The sequence below is a fragment of the Eretmochelys imbricata genome, chromosome 10 (genome assembly GCF_965152235.1).
Source record: "Eretmochelys imbricata isolate rEreImb1 chromosome 10, rEreImb1.hap1, whole genome shotgun sequence".
NCBI classification, from domain to species: Eukaryota; Metazoa; Chordata; order Testudines; family Cheloniidae; genus Eretmochelys; species Eretmochelys imbricata.
Window position 1 is genome coordinate 9,136,638 of NC_135581.1, and position 10,955 is coordinate 9,147,592.

General features: G+C 51.0%; 1 pseudogene; it reads right to left on the reverse strand.

Annotated features, from left to right (window-relative positions):
- Positions 1-1,672: 1,672 nt before the first annotated feature.
- Positions 1,673-2,725, reverse strand: LOC144271390 (urotensin-2 receptor-like; annotated as a pseudogene).
- Between the last annotated feature and the right edge of the window lie 8,230 nt (positions 2,726-10,955).

Here is a 10,955-nt window from a genome sequence, read left to right on the forward strand (position 1 = left end):
AGACACGGGTCAGGCCAAAAGCAGTTGCCCCAAAGGGCTCAGACATGGCGGTCTGGGAGCCCCGCTGCCTCGCTGAGGGCAGCAGCAAGCACCATCTAGCCAGCGCAGAGGGACTCCTCCAGGCCTCCAGAGGGGGCTGCCTCCAGAGAAGGACAATTGGTGGAACATGTTAATGAACGCACACTGGAGCCAGGGGAGTGTCTACATTAGGGCTCCCAGTAGGTGTTAGCAAGAGAAGCCATTTGTCACTAAAATTCCCTAATCTAGGCCAGGCCTTTCAAGGCCCCTTGTGGCCTAGGGAAACTATGTTTCTGCTTGTGCAAACACCATGCCTATGTTAGACTGACTTCCCCCGAATTTCCCACCACTGCTACCCGCAGCGAAGTCCCACCAGTCATAGCGCTTGGGAGAGTGTCCGTGTAGACAGACTCCCAGCTGCCACTGTTGTGGAGACTTGCTCGGAGCAGGCTTAGTCACTGTGGTGGTTAAAATGCTGTCAGCCTGCCTAGACTAGCGCCCTTCCACTGGCAGACCCATACAGCGGTGGTAGCAATGGTGGGAAACGGTAAGCTGATGTAACATAGGCCAGGCCTTAGAACCACATCCAGCCTGTCAGGTCCGCCAGGGCACTAAAATGCACAGTAGAATTGACTCTGTCCTTGAAAGTTAACTTCTGTTGTGTGGGTGTGACGAGGGAAAGTCACAGCCTTCTGGGTCTGGATTTAGCAGTCGTTCGATAGCTGTCAAAAGCAACGCGTCCAAAACAATCCCGAAAGCACGATGGCACAGAACTGAAAGGATCAATTCAGTTCAGAGCCTTGCGTTTTGCCTGTAGATCATTTAACTAGTAAATCTAAAATAATTTTCAATGGAACTTCAACGGTCACAGTGAGACTGGGTTTTAATGATAATCTGAGATACTCCCCAAAAAAGAGAAGCTGGGAACCTCGTTCTTCCAATGGTCAGAGATTCTGCCTCTCTTGGCTGGGAGCTATTGTTTTACCTCTTTATTGTGGTGACATCGTCATTGTTTATTAACATCCTATCAGCTCTAACACACTGGGCTCTTCAAGGGAAAGATGTTGATTAAAATGCAAACACAAATGAAATTAACTGGTTCTATGGGGGGGGGGAAGCAGCATCTGTGTTTTCCATTCAATTACATTAGATTTAAAGGCTCTCTCTTAATGTGGAGAAGCAGTGACTGCCAAGTATTAAGCGATCCTTAAAGCCTTTATCTGGTGCTGGATGCCAGAAAACTGAGGCATAGTGCTTGTGCCATGTAGCCTTCTTTTCCTTGCCACACCGACTCGAAATGAGTGTTACATAAACATAATGTAGACCAGAGCTGCTACTGTAATGATCGTCTACATGTGTAATGACCTACCAGCACCATGTGGGGGCAACATGGCTAGAACTCAGGACTTTCAGCTCCAAAGCCTGGGCTTCTACCATGTTCCCAATAAGTAACTTGGTTAGCTGGTAGCTGTAGTAGGCTCTTATCCTCTATGTGGATCGGCCACCAGAGGGGAATATGTTGCTCATACCTAGTGTGTTACATTTGAATGTAATTTCTGGTGCAGCTGTGCCACACAGGTGGTACCAAACGTAAATAAAACCCATGAGCATGAACCATTAAATAATTCCCTTCCCCTTCACACCGACTCACCTTTCACAGAGTGCAGACATCCTCATTAGTGAGCCCTGTGATCTGAGCGATGGCTATGGATTCTGTGTATGCGTGGCTTCCAGAGACCATGGACCTCCTCGAGGAGTGCCTCTTGGGCTTTATCTTGGAGAGGTTGATGCAGTTCTTCTGGCGACTCCTCAGGTACTCTTTGTAATTCCTGGAGAGCAGCGTGTAAAGGAAAGGGTTAATGCAGCTGTTGCTGTAGGCCAGGCAGGTCACGATGAAATTGATGTAGACCGTGGTGGTGTTGCGATTCTCTGGCTTGTAGTAGTAGATGCTGAGCAGCTGCCAGAGCCAGAAAGGTATGAAACAAGCCCAGCAGGTGAGGACGATGCTCAATATCATGTACAGGGTGCACCGGTTCATTTCCCTGGTGGTGAAAACAGCAGTCTGAGATCTCTAGTATGTCCTGGCCAACTTAATGTATAAGTAGCCGATGACAAGCCCAGGGGCCAGGATGCGGGTGTTAAAAAGGATGGTGAGGTACACTTTGTAGGTCTCCATCTGCCAAGTGGGGTGGCACATGCGCTTGGTCACCCCGCCCTGGTCGCTCGGCCTGAGGTCTATGAAGATCATGGTTGGGAAGGCAAGAAGAAAGGACATCAGGCAGGTGACAGCCCTCCGGTAGTCTCTGGATCTCCCAATAGTGTCTAATGGCTTGACTACAGCTACACCTTGACTACACCTTTCGGTACTCATGATGGTGAGGATGAAGATGCTGGTGTGCATGGTGAGGAGGTCCAGGCAGAACAAGACCCTGCAACCCACATCTCCAAAGTACCAGTCCTTCACGAAATATGTGCAGACCACGAAAGGGATGGTCGACAGGTACAGGAGATCTGCCAGCGCCAGGTTGACAATATAAATGTACATCGAGCCAGTGAACGTCATGGAGAGATTCACGACCACCAACGTGTAGATGTTGTCAACTGTGCCCACCAGGCGCATCACGGCCAGGATGCACCCCAGGAAGGAGGTGACCAAGACATCACTGGTGTCAGCGAGGACTTCAAACGTGGCATTGGCATGATCCATGGCGTTCTTAGGGTGGCAGGGCACAGAAGTGCATTGACCCAGCTCCATCGCTCTGCGATTATGGATTTTTCCAGCCCCAGAGCATAATAATAGATGCACTTAACTGTGAAGATGTCGTGTTGAGACGCTGTCGTCAGACGTGCAGACAGATTCCATACAGCTGAGCAGACAGGGCTGCATTAGATACAAAGGTCCCTGTCACTATGACAGTATCATTCTGATTTTTTGCCGGTGCCCACAAATTTACAGCCTCTAAAAAAACAATTGCCACTCTCCCTCAGCGTTATGTTTCATCCTGCAGAAGACAGCCTTCAAGGACCACAGATGGAAGTGAAGATAGGAGTCCGTTATCTGCAGACAGCCGTCTTCAAGTCCAAAGGCTAAAACCCCTAATGTATATTAAAGCTGTAGCTGGCAGATAGATGGGGAAGCGATCGCTCTCCTGGAAATAATCCTGATGCAGCTGCCTGTCCAAGCTGTTTTCCTTCCCCTGAAAATTCAGGCATTTATTTACTCTGATTGCCTTCTAAGTGGTCCTTGTGACCCTGGGGGCTTTTAAGTTGTCAGCAATTGAACTGAAGCTGCGAGCAAGAGTTGCTCTTCTCCTGACCTGTCCAAAGTTCCCTGGCATGTAAAATGACAGATAAACAGTGGCCCGAGTGCTGTGCAATAGGAGCTGATAGCCTCCCAGAGACAGAGAGGGAGAGAGAGATGTGAGGGTGATCTGCTCTCCTTGCAGATGCTAGAATGTAAATCGGAAGCAGTGTTGGTTTAATTCCAAGGCAGATCTTAGCTGCTGTTAACAAAGATAAGGCTGGACCACTGAGGGGTCCCTGCCAGTCCTCAATGAGGTGGGTATTAGGCTCTGGGCTGAGAGCAGAGCTGGGATGATCTGTTCCAGCAGACACCTCTCTCTCCCCATGCTGGTAAATCCATGCATTTTCCAAGAGCTGGAGCTGGAGAGACGTGGGATCTGCTGCTCTGACAGCCCCCCAAGAGGTGGGATTTGTCCCTTTTTGGAACAGAGGAGAGGAGGTAAAACCAGCGTTGACACATTCTTCCCACACGGATGCATGCACACACCCGGCACCTCCTGCTCCCTTAGCAGCACTGGGTGTTGGGCTCTGCCTCTTGAAATGTATTTCTACATGGAGATCTTTGCTCCTTTCTTTCTAGGCTCTTGCACTGTAATTTTAATTTTGCACAGCTCTTCCTTTGTGCTTCAGGGGGGCGCTGAGAGGCTAATTCCGCTGTGCAAGATGCACATACCCTCATTTGATTTGGGCATGGTGGGGGGCTATTTTTAAATCTGCTGCCTCTCAGGATGGAGAGGTATAGAACCTGCAGCTGGAACATGTATTCCAGGAAAAGTGAGCAGAGAAGCATGAAAAGACCAAAAGGAAATTATGTCTAATGCCTCATTCCTGTAATAGGAGGGCCATAAAAATCAGAAGAAAAGGAATGGCATAACCCTAGCTAACAGTGGCATGAACAAAGTGTGATCACTTACATTTCCACAGTGCATTTTATAACAAAAGATTGCCAGAACAGATTAGATGAAGATCCCCTTCCTTTGTGATGGAGTCACCTCTGGGGTGGAATGCATCGGCTGCTTAGCAGCACACAGCAACAGCATGTAATTGTTTAGGAGAGGAAGTGCAAAATAATAATGCTGGGTCTAATTGCCGCGGCTGTTTAAGCACATGGTGTGTCGTTATCCCAGTTTGTATTTTGGCAGGATACTGGGGCTCCCAACTCTGGCGAGACGGTCTGGGGCATCCTGGGGGAGTCCGCCCGAACGAAGAGAACCCCCTCCCCCTGCAGCAAGTCCCTGACACTGAAATAGTGCTGCTGTTGCTCCACATTAGCACTGGTAAGAACTGCATTTCTCCCACGTGTATTGATTACGGCATGAATCTTTCAGCCACATCCTACATACAGGCTGAGGCCATCCGATACAACCATGCTTTGGCCATTGTCTCAGTGAGTGCCTCGCACTTACTATATTATATCAGGGATCCCTAAAAGGTACGTTGCCCTCACTGAGTGTGGCATCTATGTAAGGATGGAAGAGAACCCCAGAAATTCCTTAGTCACTGGTCAGCTACGTAATAAATATTACAATTGTCAAAGCCACAGTGGCAGGTTGGTTTACAAGACATCCTGGGTACTGATTTAAAGTGCAGCTCTGCTCTGAGGAGTGACAGTAAAAATGGCACCATTGCATCTCCATCTGGTGTCGGTAATTCCAGACCAAACAGAGTCACTTTAAAGGTAAAAAGATTTGTTTTTCCTTCGTTGCCACTCTGAGATCTGACAGCCAAGCAAGACTGATTCTCTCTCTCATATACTACACCCATCTCTGTAGTATCCGAGCACCTTCCACTTAAAATCAATAGCAATAGCAAAGCCCTTAGTCGACTTCCTGGAGTCTGTAGCACTTTTCCCTTTTTGGAGACAAAACTGCTGGGGGCAGGATTTTCTTTTAGCTGGCCTTCAGAGGTAGAAGCTGTGTCCGTGCTGTAACCTTCTCATACACTGTTGCCAGGGAAAGGTGGTGCAGACTGTATCAGGTCCTTGGTGGAATCTGTGCCAACTCCATTACAAAGCTGTAACTTACCAGAACTTAGCAAGCAAGTCTGCTGATGTTGCATGAGAAGGCACAGAACCCAGCTCCTCTCCTCTGGCTGTAGTGGCTCTAAACGGGTGTAAGGCTGCTGCGGTCTCTGGAGTTGATAGTTGTGACTCTGGCTAGGAGCTGGGGGAGAACCAGACTTTCTGTTTTGCAGGAAAATCTGCAACACTCAAACGAGATTTCCAGTTAGAACGGCGGGGGGGATGGAAATTTCCCATAAAACAAAATTCTGGAAAATAAAGTTAATCTTGGGTCGATTGAAACATTTTGTTCCAATTTCCAACGTTCTTGTCAAAGTGTCAGGCCACATTTACAAGATAATTTTTTAAAAAAAATTCTAAATCAAAAGTTGTTTTGAAATGAAAAATCAAAAACGTTCTGAAAATCTCAAAATGGAGAGCTTAGACCGTATCGATCATTTTTAAAACATTTCCCCCCCGATGAAATTTTGTTGACATCGACACATTTCCACAAAACGTTTTGCTTTCAGCCAATCGGCATTTTCTGACAGGATATCGTTGTCGTGAGCCCAGCTCTGCCAGGATTTGCACAGAGCTGCTGTGTTAGGAGGTCCCAGTTTTCGTCACTTCTCAGTGTTGGAGCTGAACTTCAAGGGGCCTGGTTTGAATCTGCAGCAGATGGATCTCAGCTTTTCCCCCAGGCGCTCCAAGCCACCCAGGGTTTCTTGTAGTTTCCAAGGATTGTGAGCGTGGGGTCATGGTGCAAAATCCCAGACTTTGCTTAGGTACTGCTCAGGGTATGGCTGGTGCTGGGAGAGGGCACTGCGGGTGGGAAGGGTGCCCAGGGCAGGTGCTGGGCAAGGCTTGTGCTTTTGGACAGGGGGTTGCTGCTGGTTGTTTCTCATCTCCAGCCCCACAGCAGGAGCAGCCTCGGGGGATGTCTACACTGCAGCTGCAAGCCCACCTGACTCCCTAGGTGTGAGAAGCCAAGCTGTGATGTCCAGTTGGATGGCTATCTTTAGTGTGCTAGCTTGGGCCCCACTAGCCCAGGTTGGTCTATCCAGACTGCAGCATTGACTTATCCTGGTGCAACACTTGGTCTGCACACCAGGGAGGGGCGGGAAGGAGGGCTGGGGAGCTGGCTACTCTGGGAGTGCAGGAGAAGAGACCAGCAGCTGTAGGAAGTGGGGGATGGGGAGGGAGCTATTACTCCCCTGCCCCAACTCCCACAAGGTTTTGCTTTTCCTTCTCACTGGGTGAGGTGTAATCCAGCAGGCAGCCTCTGGTGACCCACCTGCAGGTCCCCCTCCCTCCCCACTCAGAATTCCTGACCAAGCTCAGGGCTGCTGGATAGGAAATTATTACTGGTTTGAGCGTATCACCCAGGAGCTCCAATCCCAGCCCAGGCCCCATTGCACTAGGTGCTGTGCAAACGCTGAACAAAGAGACAGACAGTCCCCTGCCCCGAAGAGCTCGCAATCGAAGTCAAAGGTGGAACCATCTGCCAGCAGCTGGATTTTCCATGCATAGACTTTTCTGAACACCGTCTCCTTGCGGGCTCATCCCGTGCTTGGAAGCCAGCAAGAAGCACGTTGACACGTTCTGGCCAGTGGGCTCCACCCCAAAGTAGCAGCCGGGCTCCGTATCCGCAGCTGTAACCGACGGCAGGCCCAGGAGGAGAAGCTTTACATTCTTTCTAACAGCAAATGCCCTGCCCGGTCTCCCAAGTGGGTGGCCGGTCTGTGCACAAAGCGTATTGCAAAGTAGCTTTGCCATGCACTGAGTGGAGGCCCTGCTTCTTCCGTAGAAAGGTCTGCAGCTTCTGCTGCTGCCAGGCTCCCTGAAGCAGAGGCATCTCAATAGCCCTGAGGCTCTTCCCTTCTCCTGGGATTTCACCGCTTCAGCCTGCAGGATGCGCTCGGACAAGGGGCTGTGGCCGGAGGGAATTTCTCCTGCGGTGAGTTAATAGGCTCAAGTTTCAGTTATTGTGCAGCAGTCAGAACGTGCCGCTGACTGCAATGTGCCGTTGTCGTGTGCTCTAGGCCAGTGGTTCTCGACTGCGGCCCGCTGGGTGCTTGCAGCCCAATCAGCACACAGCTGCGGCCCGTGTGACCTCCTCAGGGCCATCCAGGCAGTATATCTATCGCGTGGATGCGGCCCACGTAATGCAGAGAACCGCATATGCGGCCCACAATGGTAAATTGGTGGAGAACCACTCTCCTAGGCAATTAACCTTCCTCGGGCTCAGGCGCTCTGGTGTTTGTTCATTACTGGAGGAGAGCCAGCTTTGTCCACCAACTGGGGCTCTTTGGGTCTGTTCCATCTGTCTGCCACAGGGCTGAACTGAACCCCCTGGCATGAGCTTGGGCTTGTTGTTTGATTTATTCTTTTGCCAGGCCTATCCATGGCTCTAGGTGCGCTAACCGGTGCTGAGCTCTCTGCTCGCTCCGGGGCCGACACCACGGTCACCACTGGCCCCCTTCTCGATGGACTCCGCAAAGGGCCATAAATGGGCCATGAAGAAGGACCTATCCTGCCCCCTAGAGCTGGTCCTGCCTGCTCAGGATTGAGGCACACACATGTGGGGAAGCTAGCACTGCTCACCCTGTCCCCCGATCGGTGGGGAAAGAGGGGATTTAGCTGCCAGTGCTATGAACCTGTTGTTTTTTATGGCTCTGGATGCTTACTGCTCTCCAGTCAAAGTGCAGCTGTCCCATGCTCTAGTCACCCTTGACGACCTTTAAAAATATATGAATAAATAGACCCCTCAGATCAAATCAAACCACATAGCAAAACTCTACCTCTCTTAGGTATCTACATGGCCCCCTTATCCAAGTATCTGAGCACCACACAGTTGTCAGTATATTTATCCTCGCAATACCCCTGTGAGACAGGGCAGTGCTATTATCCCATTGTACACATGGGGAAACTGAGGCACAGAGCAACTAAGTGACTTGCCCCATGTCTCACTCATGTCCAGATTAACCAACGTGCGCTCGGTGCCCTGGCACGGGGTCCCCACCTCAGGAGGGCCCCCATCACCAGAAAAAGAAACAACAGTAGTGGCAACAAAGCCCTGAGTGGCACCAGGTCACAATGCCACTCACTCCAATCTCGCCCACACGCATCCCCCTGCCGGGACGGAGGGGTGGCTGGGCCAAACCTGAATGAGTGGTGCTGTCATCTGGCACTTGGCCCGCACGCTTCTACCATAACCACTAAACCATCAGGCTCGCACTGAGCCCCATAGCGAAGAACATCTGTGCTAGGGGGCGAGTGGGGGGGGAGGTGGGACGCTGAATTTTTGCCTCAGGTGGTTATTGTCTTTTATCTCACGTTGGCTATCCAATCGAAGGAAGATGAGGGGGGCCAATTTCCGTAGTACACAGCACCCCAAAATTCTTTCATCTGGGCCTGGTCACACAGAGGCTGTAGCAGAACCGGCAATTGAACCTGGCTTGCCTGTGGTGGGGGGCTAGTACCCTAACCCCTTCCCCACACCATTCTTCTTGTGGGCTGCGCATTATACTCTGAAAGTTAACAGCCGGGGAAGTTACGGACTCTGGAGGGGAAGGAAGTTCCAAAGGAAAGAAGGAAAAAAATAACTAATCCTTGTATAATTTATGAATCTGAGCCTCTTGGGGCAGGGGAAATCAACTGGTTGGCTGGACAGATTCGTTTCTGCAAAGAGGACAAGCCCTTTCCAGGATGAACTTGCCCTGTGAATAGGGTGGGGGAAGGCACACGGGACGTGTTGGGTTTGTCAGCATTTGTGGCTCGTACCAGCTCTCGGCTGTCCCTCTCTGCCCTGCCTCAGTGGAATTCTAGCTCCATGTGCCCGCTTGCAGCTCTCACTAACACACTCAAGGCTTTCTCTTTGAATGAGCATGACACATCCAACCCTGTGCGGAAATACCCAGCTACAATTCACAGCGTGGCTGGGTGGCGAGAGAGAGGCGGAGCCTTCAGCGAGCGCTGCCCACCCCGTTCTGCAGGTGTCCAAGGTGCACTGCCCTCTGCGGGGTTGACCTTCCGGCTGAGGGGTTGGCATTGATTTTTTTCCCCCCAGTGCCATGGAACGGCGTTCTTTGAAATCTTTCCGGGGCTTGATTCCCCACCTGTCTCGTTGGCAGTGGCTCTGGCCTCAGCAGAAGGGGCTGCCTCTGCTGAATGAGGGATGAATCCTGGCATGTGGCTAGTGCTGGTGTAGCTTAGTTGGGCCTGATGGGGACAACATGGGCTGCTGGTCCCTGCTGCTAGGGAGGGCTGATGTTCAAAGCCGCATTTGTGAAACCCTTTTCCTCGTTTCGGCCCACATCCCCGTCAGCCAAAGGCTGGAGTATGAATCACTGAGCCCTGGCAAAGCTCCTGTAATCCTTCTCTGCTGCAACCGGGCAGCTTAAATCACAGGCTAAACCCTCACGTTCCCGCGGGCAGAGCCATTGTTCCCAGGCCCCTCTGTTCTGCTGCATTGTTCCTGTAACGGCAGCCACTGGACTTGAGTGTGGCCCAGTCAGTGAAGCCCTGGCCTGTGTCATGTGACTGGGGCCAGGCCATAAAGAGCAGCCTCTCGGCAGACACCTGTATGCCCGGGCCTTGGTCCCAGCTCGATGTATGGCTGGCTGCAGAGCAGAACGGCGCGTATTCATGGGAGACTGGCACGTACAGCAACGGGGCAAACTCCTGTGGGTCTTTGGCCAGGCACACGCCTGTCAGGCCTTCCCCACCAGCCCCAGCATGGCTGTTTTCCTACCCATGCCCCCTCTGCCATGGCATAAAGCCACCTAGGGGGAAGTATTGTCACTGCATAGTAGCTCACTGCCCAGAGCGGGGAGCTAGCCACCTAGAATAAAGTGTAATGCTCATGTATAGGGGTTTCCATCTGCTCAGGGGAAGAGCCAGGAATGACCATGGCTCTTCCCCTGAACTGCCCCCACCAGGCCTGACTGTTGGTTCTCCTCCAGGGGCAAGGATGGGGTCTATCTGAGCAACCCCACCACACCAGTCAGCTGAGCCAAGGCTTTTTAGCAACAGCCCCTCCTAATAGCACCCAAGCAAATAAATATCCCTTGGAGCAAGCAATGGGCATGCTGAAGATGCAAGCTATGTTAGACCCCTGCAGCCACAGCTACAATGTAAGAGCAACCACTCTGTGTCCTCGGTGTTTGATCCAGCATGAGCTGTGTTCCCCAGCAGCAAGAGATATACAGGAGCCTCGACTCTCGGGATGGATGTTTAACGGAGGCATGAAAACGAGATGCCACCGAAAGATGACACCCCCAAAGATCCCGGATCCCTATTGGCAGAAAGGAGCGCTCTCAGCCTTATATGGTCAGGTCTGCTCGCATTTTGTTGAGCAGACGGTGGTACAAAGTATGGATGGGGCGGATCGGAGGGGAAAACAGGAGAACCATCAAGAGAAACCCTCCTGGAACAGTCCCATTGAATTGAACAGGAATGAAACCACTGGGGAGATATAGAAATCACTCCAAAAAAACAAAACAAAACAAAAAAAAACCCCGAGAGGATTTAATAGACAATAGGACCTCAAGTGCTTTTCTACAGGGTTTTTGATGCAGCCTATAGAATTATGTAGCAGTGATAACATTCTCTATTACTATGTATAGGTTGCTTC